This window comes from Giraffa tippelskirchi, chromosome 9 (assembly GCF_054371585.1).
Source record: "Giraffa tippelskirchi isolate mGirTip1 chromosome 9, T2T-mGirTip1v1.2.pri, whole genome shotgun sequence".
In the NCBI taxonomy this organism is placed as follows: Eukaryota; Metazoa; Chordata; class Mammalia; order Artiodactyla; family Giraffidae; genus Giraffa; species Giraffa tippelskirchi.
Window position 1 is genome coordinate 45,136,630 of NC_137283.1, and position 12,059 is coordinate 45,148,688.

General features: G+C 43.1%; 1 long non-coding RNA gene across 2 annotated transcripts in view; it reads left to right on the forward strand.

The window, feature by feature from the left end:
* LOC145519916 (uncharacterized) overlaps positions 1 to 12,059 on the forward strand; it is a 120,871-nt gene that overhangs the window by 17,841 nt on the left and 90,971 nt on the right. Inside the window, exons 2-3 of one of the 2 annotated variants that reach the window (XR_014064022.1) lie at positions 4,494 to 4,542; positions 7,990 to 8,471. The exons of the other annotated variant lie outside the window; for it this stretch is intronic. This is a non-coding gene — a long non-coding RNA (uncharacterized LOC145519916). Of the gene's footprint in view, positions 1 to 4,493; positions 4,543 to 7,989; positions 8,472 to 12,059 lie in introns of those variants that run through there. 2 annotated transcript variants of the gene reach the window in all.

Below are 12,059 nucleotides of genomic sequence, written 5' to 3' on the forward strand. Positions count from 1 at the left end.
TTGAAGTAAATGTGTGTTGTTTCTCTTTTACTTTTCTTTTCTGTTTTCTTTTCTCCTTAAGGAAGAATCTTTATAATCAGGGGCTGACTTTGTAAACTTCCCTAACACTAGTCCCTTAGCAGGCGCCTGTGCATCTCTTTCTTGGGTTTCCCCTTCTTGTGTTCCATTTGATGAAAGCCATCGAGTAGATTTTAATGTGCCCAGGATGGTTGAGAACATCTGAAGACAACATCATCCATTCATCAAAAACAGATGAAGACAAAGACGCAAGAGCGCAGCCGAGCAAGAAAATAAATCAGGGAATTTTGAAAAAGCATTTGTAGTTACAGCTTAAGGCTGTCTTGTAAAAAAAAAAAAAAAAGTATCAAAATAACTCCATTAATGATCATCTCAGAAGCAAAATGAAGCTGAAGGCTTGTTACTATGGTTCTTGCTTCCACAGGGAATTCAAAATATCTTATAGAAAATAATGGGATTTTTTGTGAATAAAAAAGGGAAGTCAAGCTGAGCATGATTTCCTCAGGAGCCTTTCAGGGGCCTACAGTATAAAAATCAGTGATTCTCCAAGAATGGGTATTTTTCTAATGGAAGATAAATAACTAATGATAGCAGCTAGCAGGAATTAAGCACTTATCAGGTGTTAGTCATTGTACTATGTGCTTTCATGCATTATCTCTTTTAATCTTCATTCTAACCCTATCAAGTAGGTCTGTTAACCGTCCCATTTTGCAGAAGAGAAAATGGAGGTTCAGAATACTCAAGGTCAACATAGGTTGAAATTGGCAGAGCCACAACTCAGCCCCAGATCTGTTTAATGCCAAAGCCCATGCTCTTAGCCACAGTGTATGTGGTTTATCTGGAATGTAGTAGTTATGTTCATCCTGGAGCCTAGAAGTACTCTTGCTGTTCAAAGGCTAAAGTCACATCTGTTCTGGCCAAGCAAACTGAAATGTTAATCTAGCTATTTTGGCCAAATTAATTCTTCACTATTAATTAATTCAAAGAAAGACAAATTGCTTTACAGAAGTTTCTAGACATTCCCTCAACACTCTTCTTTGTATAGTGGTAATACAGACTTACTTCCTTGGACACTTTCCTCATCAAAAAATGTAATAAGGTTGTTAAAACCCATCAAGCTATACACCTTAAATGCCAACGTTTTATTGTAAGTAAATTGTACCTCAGAAAAGTTGTTTCAAAAGTAAAGATCCGCGAATACTCAAAGGTAGTTACTCCAGTATATTTTCGACTTCATCATTTCCTAGATTTCATGTTGAATTGTTATTAAGTCGAACTATGTGAAACTGCAATTTATTCATGTCAGCTCCATACAGATCAACTTTTAAATATTTTAAATAATGTTAGCATGGTTGTCTCATGTAACCTGTAGCTATTCTCACCTATTGTCTTACTGATATATTTTAATTTAGATAAAGATTTTCTTTGTCAGCATATGCACTAGGTGAATGAAATTTCTTTCATTGTCCTTCCTTTCCTTTTTTATGACTTTTTTTTTTTCCTGGTACTTGGCTGGACTACATTTCCCAACCTCCTTTGCAGTGAAGGCATAGCCTTGAGACTGAGTTCTGCCCAACAGAATGTAAGCAGAAGTGATGTGCATAAAAACTTCCTACAGGCAATTCTCCACTCTTTTTCCCATCTATCATCTGGAAGTGAAGAATTCTGAGGTCTTTGACTGAGGCAAAAACAGAAGAAACCAGGATTTCTGAATCACAGTGTGATAAACCATCTGCCAATCCATCTCTTTCAGAGGAGCAAGAACTAACTTCTGTTGTGTTCAGCCACTGAATATGAGAACATTACAACAAGTATTACTTTTCCTGATGGTCTTTCTTTCAGTAATGTCTATTGTGTAATTTCTGTGTGCCTTGGAGACCAGTTCAGTGGACCAAAATTAAATGGCTCTTCAGAGAAATGCTATAGAATTTTGAGAAATGGGGATATTCAGGTTCAGGGAGGAAAATAAACTTCCTATTTATTGAGAACATCTTTATCTCCTACTCATCACTCATTCACCCTCTTCCTGGGAAACCATCCTCCTTCCGCCCAGCCATGTGATTTAGGTGAAGCTGAAACTCCAGGTTGGCTTAGGTCAACCAGTGTCCCTCACTCTGGCTCCAGTGAAACACGAGGGCATGAGGTGACATCGCTGAATCTGTCCAGCATTAAAGTATTTCTCTTCCTCTGCAAAAGCTAGTCCAAAAGATCTTCTCTCTCACCCTTGAGAGTACATTGCAATGATGTCAAAGTATGGAACTCTGTAGCTATCTTGTTTTTGAAGAGTATTTTTGTACAACAGTTTTCAGTTCATGGCAACAGAAGAAACCAAGAGAAGAAGAAACCAAGATTTCTCATATACACTTTGCCCCATACATGTACAGCTGCCCCTCGCTATCACTATCTTACTCACACCAGAGAGAAACCCAGATTTCTCATATACGCTTTGCCCCCCACTATCAACATCTCACACCAGCGTAGTACATTTATCACAATCAGTAAACCCACACTGATACATCTTTATCACACAACGTCCATAGTTTACATGAGGGTTCACTCTTGGTGTTGTACATTCTGTGGATTCAGACAAATGTACAATGGCATAGATCAGTGACATGACAATTATAGTGTCATACAAGTAGTTTTACTGCATCCTAGCCAGCATTTGGTGTCATCAATGTTACAGATTTTGACCATTCTAGTATATGTGCAGTGGTTTATCATTGTTATTTTAATTTGCATTTCTCTGATGACATATGATAGGGAACATGTTTTAAATTATTTATTTATTTATTTTTGGCTGTGCTGGGTCTTCGTTGCTGCATGGACTTCTCTCTAGTTGCAGAGAGTGGGGGCCACTCTTCGTTGCAGTGCAAAGTCTTCTCATTGTGGTTGTTCCTCCTGTTGCGAAGCAGAAGTTCTAGGGTGCAGGGGCTTCAGTAGTTGTGGCATGTGGGTCTAGTAGTTGTGGTTCACAGGTTCTGGTGCTCCATGGTATGTGGGATCTTCCCAGACCAGGGATCAAACCCATGTCTCCTGCATTGGCAGGTAGATTCTTTACCATGGAGCCACGAGGAAAGCCCTGGAGTATCTTTCTTTTTGCTTATTGTCTATCTGTGTATCTTTTTTGGTGAAGTGTTCTCTAGCCATCTTTCTGCTGCCCAGGAGAAAGCTAGCCTGTCAGGATTCTGCTGTGTGAAGTCTGCTGATGCAAAACTGCTCCATGAGGAAAATCAGAGGCATTAATTGGGAGAAATAGGTCTTAAAGGATTGCAGTCACCTATTATCTAGATCAATACTGACCTCACATCTGGTCTTCAGGACTTCTCAGTTTCGTGGGGCTATTATTCTTTTAGTAAGCAATCTGATTTGAGTTTTCAGTCCTAAATTATGCGACTTTGCTACTCACTCATTCATTTATTCTGAATTTGGCCGAGTAAGGAAGTATCACAATCCATATGAATTTGAAAATGGACCAAGGAAAACTCAATACAGAAAATACTTACTGAAATGTGTATATTATTTTCTGCCTCATAAAGACCATTTTTTTCTCTCTTCACAATTACTAAAGCTTCCAAACCAAGCCTAACTATAATTGTACGATCACTCCTGCAATGATAATTGAGCCTCAGCATTCAGAAAGAGTTTAAGGCAGACCACTGTGAATTGTCAAAGAAATCCATCAAATAATTTACAGGTTTTGCATTTATTTGTACATCCTGTATTATAATGCATACTCATTAGGTAACTTAAAGTTATAATCATTTGTTCTAATACATCACGTTTTCAAACATTATATAGAAAACGAGTGATGTAACTTTAAGACCTTTCACCAAATGCCCTAGCGTTTTGCCTGAATTGTAGTTCACTCTCCCCATGACTCCAGCCTCTGTGGCCATTCATTCACTCATTCATTCTGAAATTGAGTGGGTGAAGATGGATTATTTACAAAATGTAGAAAATTGACATTCCTCATCTTTACTGCCTGTATAAGTCAGTATTCTTTTGGTCACAAGTGACAAAAAAAAAATCCAAGATAACAAAAGGAGACTTTATTGGCTTAGGCAACTGAAATAACCTTGGGCAGATCAAGTGTGACTGAACCCAGGGACTTAGGCAGTGTGCGCAGGTCATCCCAACCTCACTCTCCTTGTCTTTTGGCTCTGTTCGCTTCTAAGGCCGTACTCTCCTCATGTGGAAGCCCTCAGCAGCTTGTACTCTAATCATAGCTTCAAATCTAGCAGAAAGGCTCTGCTTGGCTCAAATGCCCATTTTGAAACCTGTCACTATGGCTGGGAGGATGACCAATCATGCAATGCTATGATTGGTCAGGCCTGTATTACTTATATATCTTTTGGAGCATATGGACAGAGAATGATGGTCTGTCCCTCAGAAAGAGAAATGGATACTGGATGGCCATGTTAGTCAAGTGTGGAGAAAGTGTCAGTTGCTCAGTCATGTTCTACTCTTTGCAGGCCCATGGACGATAGCCCACCAGATTCCTCTGTCCATGCGACTTCCAAGGCAAGAATGCTGGAGTGGGTTGCCATTACCTTCTCTAGGGGATCTTCCTGACCAACAGATTGAACCTGGGTATCCTGCATTACAGGCAGATTCTTTACTATCTGAGCTACCACAGAATGGATTGGAAGATGTGCCCTGGGATTATCATTTGACAATCACGTTAGTCAAAGTGATTAACAGTAGGTACTATGATAAGCAACCCCAAATATCTTAAAGTTGCATTTGGTTTAACATTAAGTTGTATTTTTCACTCATACGAAATCTAATGCAGAGTGTTCTGGTTGGACAACTCCCTTGGCAGTTCTCCGCCAAGCCCTGACTCAGGAATCCAGACTTCTTCCATCTTTAGAGTGCTGCTATCTGCGTCACCTCCAAGGTTGTGTGGAAGGGGAAGGGCGAGCTGGACAAGGCATAACTGCTCTGAGCTGCCTTGGCCTCAGGATGACACATCAATCTGTCCTTGCATTTGCTGATGAGAACTTAGTCACGCGACCCCATACAGATGCAAAGGGGGCTGGAAAATACAGTTCAATTATGTGCCTAAGAAGAGAAAACAGACTTTCTGGCCACCTGGCTAGTCTGTGATACTAAGGCAAACCCAACCCATACCTGACACAAAGCCAGAATGGCCCACTGGTTCTCCTCTTGTCAGGCAGACATTAAGTCAGTGCCAGCAGGGTCCTGAGAGGTGATCTGGTTCTACTGTCTACTTGGACAGATGGGCATAGTGAGAAAGAAAGGGCATTTCCCAGGTCATTCAAAACTGAAGTAGTGAAGCAGAGATTTTTGAGCCCCAACCCCCTCCCAAAGAAATAATGAAAAGGAGTTCCTCCCTCCCCAGATGCCAGAAACATCTTCCTGTCCTGCCCCCCACCATAGCTACCAGTTTGCCGAAGTTTGCTTTTTTAAACATGGGACAGTAGAAATGTGGCTGGTTTTACAGGAAGATGGACGTGAGTTCAAACTCGAGCTCCATTTGTTTCTAGTATGGGCAAGCAGTTATGCTCTCTGAGCAGTAGGTTACTCATCTGTTCAGCCTAAACTAGTACTCAACAAGCATTACCTGGGGGGTTCAAGAGTATGGTACATTTTCCTGACATCTTGTGGCTAGGACACTAAAACTAAATATACATCCAGGAAAACTGTACAAGTTCTGAAAGTGAGGGAAACTAACCCTTTTTAGAGGTGAGTTCACTTTCGCATAGGAAACATGTTACTCCCAGAATGTGCTTTGCTGATTCAGTCATCATAATTCTACAACTTGGCTAGCTAAGCAAGAAATGGAGACAGACTAGCGCCTCTCCAAGACTCAAAGGAGGACAGCATCACTTCCGCTTCCTGGGAGGGAGTAGCTCCTTTTTCAGAGGTGACTGAATTCCAGGTGCTTTGCAAGCCCTTGTCAGATAGAATGCCACCTAGCTGGAGACCCAGATTTTGTCGTTTGAAGAATAAGAGCCTAACTCACACTCTCTGGGTCTTAAACATCATGCATGCAGCTTAAAGCAAACTGTCTAATGTCAAGTTTCTATGTACTTTCAAGGAAAACTAAGCTGTTTGCAAAGAAAGCTTTGACAAGTCCCAATAGGGCCAGACCAGGAGATTAGCTCGGTTTTCAGTACTCAAAATAGCCACTCCAGTGTTGCTCAGTGCGGAGCTTCCCCTCGCCAGGCAACCTCCCTCAGCCTCAGGATTTTTGTTCCCTTCTTTAACGTGTCAAAACTTATTTATGGTATATCTCATTCCCCCAGATCTTTGCCAAAAACCACTCAGCAACCAATCAACTTGATCATGTAATTCATGGTTAACCATGATAGCGTTTTCCAAATAACGTATATTCCTTTAAGCAGATTCAGCAGCTTTAAGCCTCTTTGAGACAAACTACCTTGAGACAAAACACAAAAAGTAAATCTACAGATTCTAGTGGAGTAAGAAGTGGTTGAGAAGACATTTCTCTGTCCGGGAAATTCTTATCAGTTCCAGTGTGGTTAAAAGTGGACCATACTGTAAAACTCGGCCTCCAGTCTTGAGGCAGTTACAATGCCACAAGGAACGTCACTGCAGACTCTAATTCTCACCACACTGCACTAAGCTTCTGGGTAAGGAGCATTATAATTGTAATACTTTCATTATTTTGTGCATTGGCTCTCCAGGCTACAAAAAAGATCATTATAAAGATTTTTAAAGTTTCATTTGAAAATTTCCTGGAGGAAGTCTCCATTTTATCAATCCACCCTTTAAAAACATCATGGTTTTGTCTTCCTAGTACGAGCTTTTTTTTTTTAAAGACCTTCTATTTTTCTCCTCTGTTTCCTTTAGCTGACCCTCAGAGATTAACCCGTAAAGTGTGCCTGAATTTCAGGAAGCTGAAACTGAAAAGAAGCATGCATTCATTTCACCTTGGATTACTCTAAGACTCTAACTCCTGCTTTTAAAAAGTATATAGTGGCATTATTACGACTTGAGACTTCTGTTCAAGATCCTGTCTGATAGACTATAATTCAGGACTTACTGGAGAAATATTTAGGAAACACTTCCTGCCGGAGCTTGCCACCCTCCCACAGGCCCAAAACCTTAGTGATTTGCACCCAAAATAGATCGACACACATACCTCACTGCTGCCTAATTTATGTTCCAGTAACACCTGGATCTTACTTGTATTTCATACACACTTGAATATGGGGGATGTTTCTTAGCAACAGACCTCTTTACATTTCTGTTAGGCTGGCCAGAGGGAAGGTGCTGGCGTGGCTGGAGCTGAGGCAGGAAGTTCTGAGCACTGACCTCTAAACAGCAAGGACCTTTTGTCAGTCCAGGGTAGGAGGGCTGAAATCATTGCTAGTTCAAACCTCTGCCCCCTGATGCCTTGAGTCAGCTCATACAGTGGAGAAAACCCTGGCTGAGGCATCAGGAGACCTCAGACTCTGCCGAGGACCAAATGGGGTGTGACTTTGTACGAACAGCTCTGAGCTTCAGATTTCCTGCTTGTGAAATGATGTGAGGTGGGGAGAGTTTGGCCTGGGTCAGACCCAGCCTTTTCATTGCTGACAGTTGAGGAGGGTGAGATTTTCCCTTCCAAGAAACAGATGCGAGGTGTGGATCTTCTCCCTAGAAAATATACAGAGATCCACAATGACACCTGGAATTGATGGCTCAGGAGTACCTGCTGAAAACTCCCAAGCAGGGTACCCTCAAAACATCCTTCTCCGAGTGAAATTACAACAAAAGAAATAGTTGATTCCTCTTCCCCAAAATCTGACGGTCATGCCTGAGTCTTCTCTCCCTCTTACCTCTGCCCCCTCCCTACCTCTCATCCACCATGATTTCCTATCAGTAAAAACAACGCAAGATGGATCCAAAAGATTCACTTCTCTACACATTCACCCTAGTCCAAGCTGCCACGGCATTGTTCACTTTGACCTCCTGCAATCCATTCCCTCTCTCTGTCAGGAGGAGCTCCTTCACCCTTGTGACTCCTTTGCTCACCTGCTTCCAACCGCAAGTACTGAAGCTCCAACATGACCTCGCAGTGGATGGCCCACCATTCTCCACCACCAGCCTTATCCCCCTGTATTCTGTTCCCTGAGCTTCATGTGGTTTAAGGTCTCAGCTCATAAGTCCTCTCCTAAGAGAAGCCCATTTGCAGACACTGGCTTCCCCACCCTCCTGTCCCAGTGTCTCCATGGTGTTTATCGTTGACTAGAATGATTCTATTCTTGTGTGGTTTCCTTGTTCACCGCTGGTTCCCTCTTCCCTCCGTCCTCATCACCACCACCAAAATGTGAGTCCTGTGAGACAAATAGTTCCTTGCTGGTCCTATTTAATCTGTATCTGGGCCTTTGCAGCTGCTTACTATGTATTTGTTGAGTTCATTACATAAAATAATATTTAAATCCTTCCTTTGACATTGTGTAATAAAACTAGCAGACTGGTTCCTGTTTTTAAAATATTTTAATTGATTCTCATGAAGACATCAGTGGTATGCCATTAATTTCACCCCTAGAATTTATTTCTCCAAATTAAATTACTCTTATTCCTCTGAGCCCTCTCACCAGTCTTGCTCTCATCCTCTTAATCACTTTCCAGGACCCTGGAGGCTCTCCAGTTTCTCCTTGTCCTCCTGAGAGGCTGAATAACCTTGTTCTTAGCAGGCCCCATTGTGAACCTTCAGAGGACTTAGGGCAATAATTCTGCATGAGTTTGGGGTTTCTAAGCAAGGGTGGCTTCAAATCCAGGCCCTTTCTAAGTGATCTTGAGTGAGGCCCTCTCTCAGCCTGGGTTTCCTCCTCTGTAAAACAGAGATGGCAAAAATATCTTCTAAGGCTTATATATGCTGAAGCTTCCAGGTACTTTATCCTACAAAGCTTTGAGCACAGCACCTGGTGCACACTAGGCATGCATGCTATGCATGCTAAGCATGCTAAGTCGCTTCAGTTGTGTCCAACTCTTTGCGACCCTATGGACTGTAGCCTGCCAGGCTCTTCTGTCCATGGGATTCTCCAAGTCAGAATACTGGAATGGGTTGCCATGCCCTTCTCCAGGGGATCTTCCCAACCCAGGGGTCAAATCCTCCTCTCTTATGTCTCCTGCATTGGCAGGCAGGTTCTTTACCACTGGAACCACCTGGGAAGCCCACTGCATGCTAAAATCTTGTAAATAAAGACTATTATTTTAAATCATTAAGCTAAAACTCTAACCTCTGGAAATACAAACAGGAGAGCCATGAAAGGAAACTGAGCTGTACACAGAAATCACATCATATGATTTTGGGTTTTGTAGGGGGAAAAAAAGATGAGAGAAAAGGTTATTTATTAAAACTCTAAATAAAGCAAAGGGGAAACGAAAGAATATCTGCAGCCTGTTATTGGGGTGGCACGCATGAAACAGACGCCAGTAATTGTAGTGTGCTCAGTGAAAGAGCCAGCTGAACATGAAACAGAAGCAAGTGTGGGGGCAAAAGGTGAGGCTGCTTGAAAGGAAATAGCACCTCCTTTCATCTGGCAGGAGATGAGCTAATACCGGGAGGTCAGCCAGGGTTTCACACACCTGCCTCTCCTGATGCACAGAGTCCTTCCTCCCTCCCAGGTGTGGCAGGGGCTTGGCTGTGTTCCCTTCAGTGGCCCCAGGACCTCCTCAAAGACACCTGGGAGTCATCCTTGTTAATGGAAGGTCTCAGAGGCCCATTTTGGGCCCTTGGGGGATACACATACACCAAACTTGGAAAGAGTTTTTTGAGGAGCACAGACTTCCACAATGACACAGCCCAAGGGGCCCACCTCAAGGGCACTCCACAAACGTGCACTTCAAACAAAGGCGGGATGGCCTCCAAAGACCTACAGCTCCACTTCTATTAGGCCATCCATGCTGTACAATACTAAGCAGCCAGAAAAAAAAAAGGATAAATCAAATCCCTGTGTTCTAACAGAAAAAGATGTCCAAATGCATGTCTAGTGACTAAAGCAAGGTGCAGAACTCTCTGTTGGACATGGGTCAGGGAGAACCTTACCTCTCCCCCTTCCCTCCTCCATGCCCATGAGTGAAGGAGACCTGCGGCCAACACCTCCCCTCTCTCTCTCCATCCCTGACTCACACCTCCCCGGGAGGGCCACCCCTTATGCCATTTTTTCTAGAAGGCAGTGAAGTTAGGAAGCGCCTGAGGCCTTCTAGACCTTGAATTGCCTGCTTGTGACATCTCTCATGCCCCTTTCCCCAGGTTTCCTGTTCCCAGATGGGAAACAAGAGGCATAGGAGGAAGAAGAGGTGAATAGATCCAGCCTTCTCTCTCTGCTCCAGCTCCTTCTCCTGCATCAGGGAGTGGGGATCAAACCATCCCTGCCCTGAGCTGTGAGCCTGGCTGTCTCCAATTCAAGGTGCCATCTTGGCCTTACCCTAAGCCAACTGCTCCAATCCAGCCATTACCATAGATTTGTCAAAAATGTGAAAGTGAAAAATAAGAGTGATGTGGCAGACTCTAAAAATGATCCTTGATAATCTCTGGCTCCTGGAATTCACATACTTGTGTAACCCTCTCTCCTTAGTATAGGCTAGTTCGGGAAATTTTCCAATCAGTAGAATGTGGCAAGAGTAGTGAGATGTTTAGGTTACATTATTTAGTGATCTCTGTCTTTCTGGCAGACTCCCGCCTGTGCTGACTCTGATGAAGCTAGCTACCCTGTTGAGAACTGCCCACATGGTGAGGAACTGGCCAACAACGAGTAAGGTTCTGAAGCCCTCAGTCAAGAGCCCACAAGGACTTGCCAACAACCATATGAGCTTGACAGTGGATCCCATCCCAGTCAAGCCTCAGAGGAGTCCCTGCCCAGGAACCTCATTAAGGGCCCAGGATCTGGAGCTTGACGGCTTGAATTCAAATCCTGCCTCCCTGCTTAACCTCTCTGTGCCTAAGTTCCATCATCTTTAGAAATGAAGGTAGAAGTAATACTACCCCATGGCCTTGTGGATTGGAAGAAAAGTTATGACCAACCTAGATAGCATATTAAAAAACAGAGACATTACTTTGCCAACAAAGGTCCATCTAGTCAAAGCTGTGGTTTTTCCAGTAGTCATGTACGGATATGAGAGTTGGACTATAAAGAAAGCTGAGCGCCGAAGAATTGATGCTTTTGAACTGTGTTGTTGGAGAAGACTCTTGAGAGTCCCTTGGACAGCAAGGGGATTCAACCAGTTCATCCTAAAGGAAATCGGTCCTGAATATTCATTGGAAGGACTGATGCTGAAGCTGAAACTCCAATATTTTGAGCACCTGATGCGAAGAACTAATTCATTTGAAAAGACCCTGATGCTGGGAAAGATTGAAGGCAGGAGGAGAAGGGGACGACAGAGGATGAGATGGTTGGATGGCATCACCGACCCAATGGACATGAATTTGAGTAAACTCCGGGAGTTGGTGATGGACAGGGAGGCCTGGCGTGCTGCAGTCCATGAGTTTTCAAAGAGTCAGACACGACTGAGTGACTGAACTGACTGGCCTTGTGGAAATAACTCAGTAAGTTAAAACTATACGAGTTTGCTGTGTTCAGTCACTAAGTCATGTCCAGCTCTTTGTGACCCCATAGACTGCAGCATGCGAGGCTTCCCTGTCCTTTATTATCTCCTGGAGTTTGCTCAAATTTATGTCCGTTGAATTGGTGATGCTATCTAACCATCCCAACCTGTGTTGCTCTCTTTTCCTTTTGCCTTCAATCTTTCCCAGCATCAGGGTCTTTTCCAGTGAGTCAGTTCTTCCCATCAGGTAGCCAAAGTATTGGAGCTTCAGCTTCAGCATCAGTCCTTCAAATGAATATTCAGGGTTGATTTCCTTTAGGATTGACTGGTTGGATCTCCTTGCTGTCCAAAGGACTTTCAAGAGCCTTCTTTAGCACCACAGTTCAAAAGCATCAGTTCTTCGGTGCTCAGCCTTCTTTATGGTCCAACTCTCACATCCATACATGACTACTGGAAAAACCATAGCTTTGACTAGACAGACCTTTGCCGGCAAAGGATTATCTCCACTTTTGAAT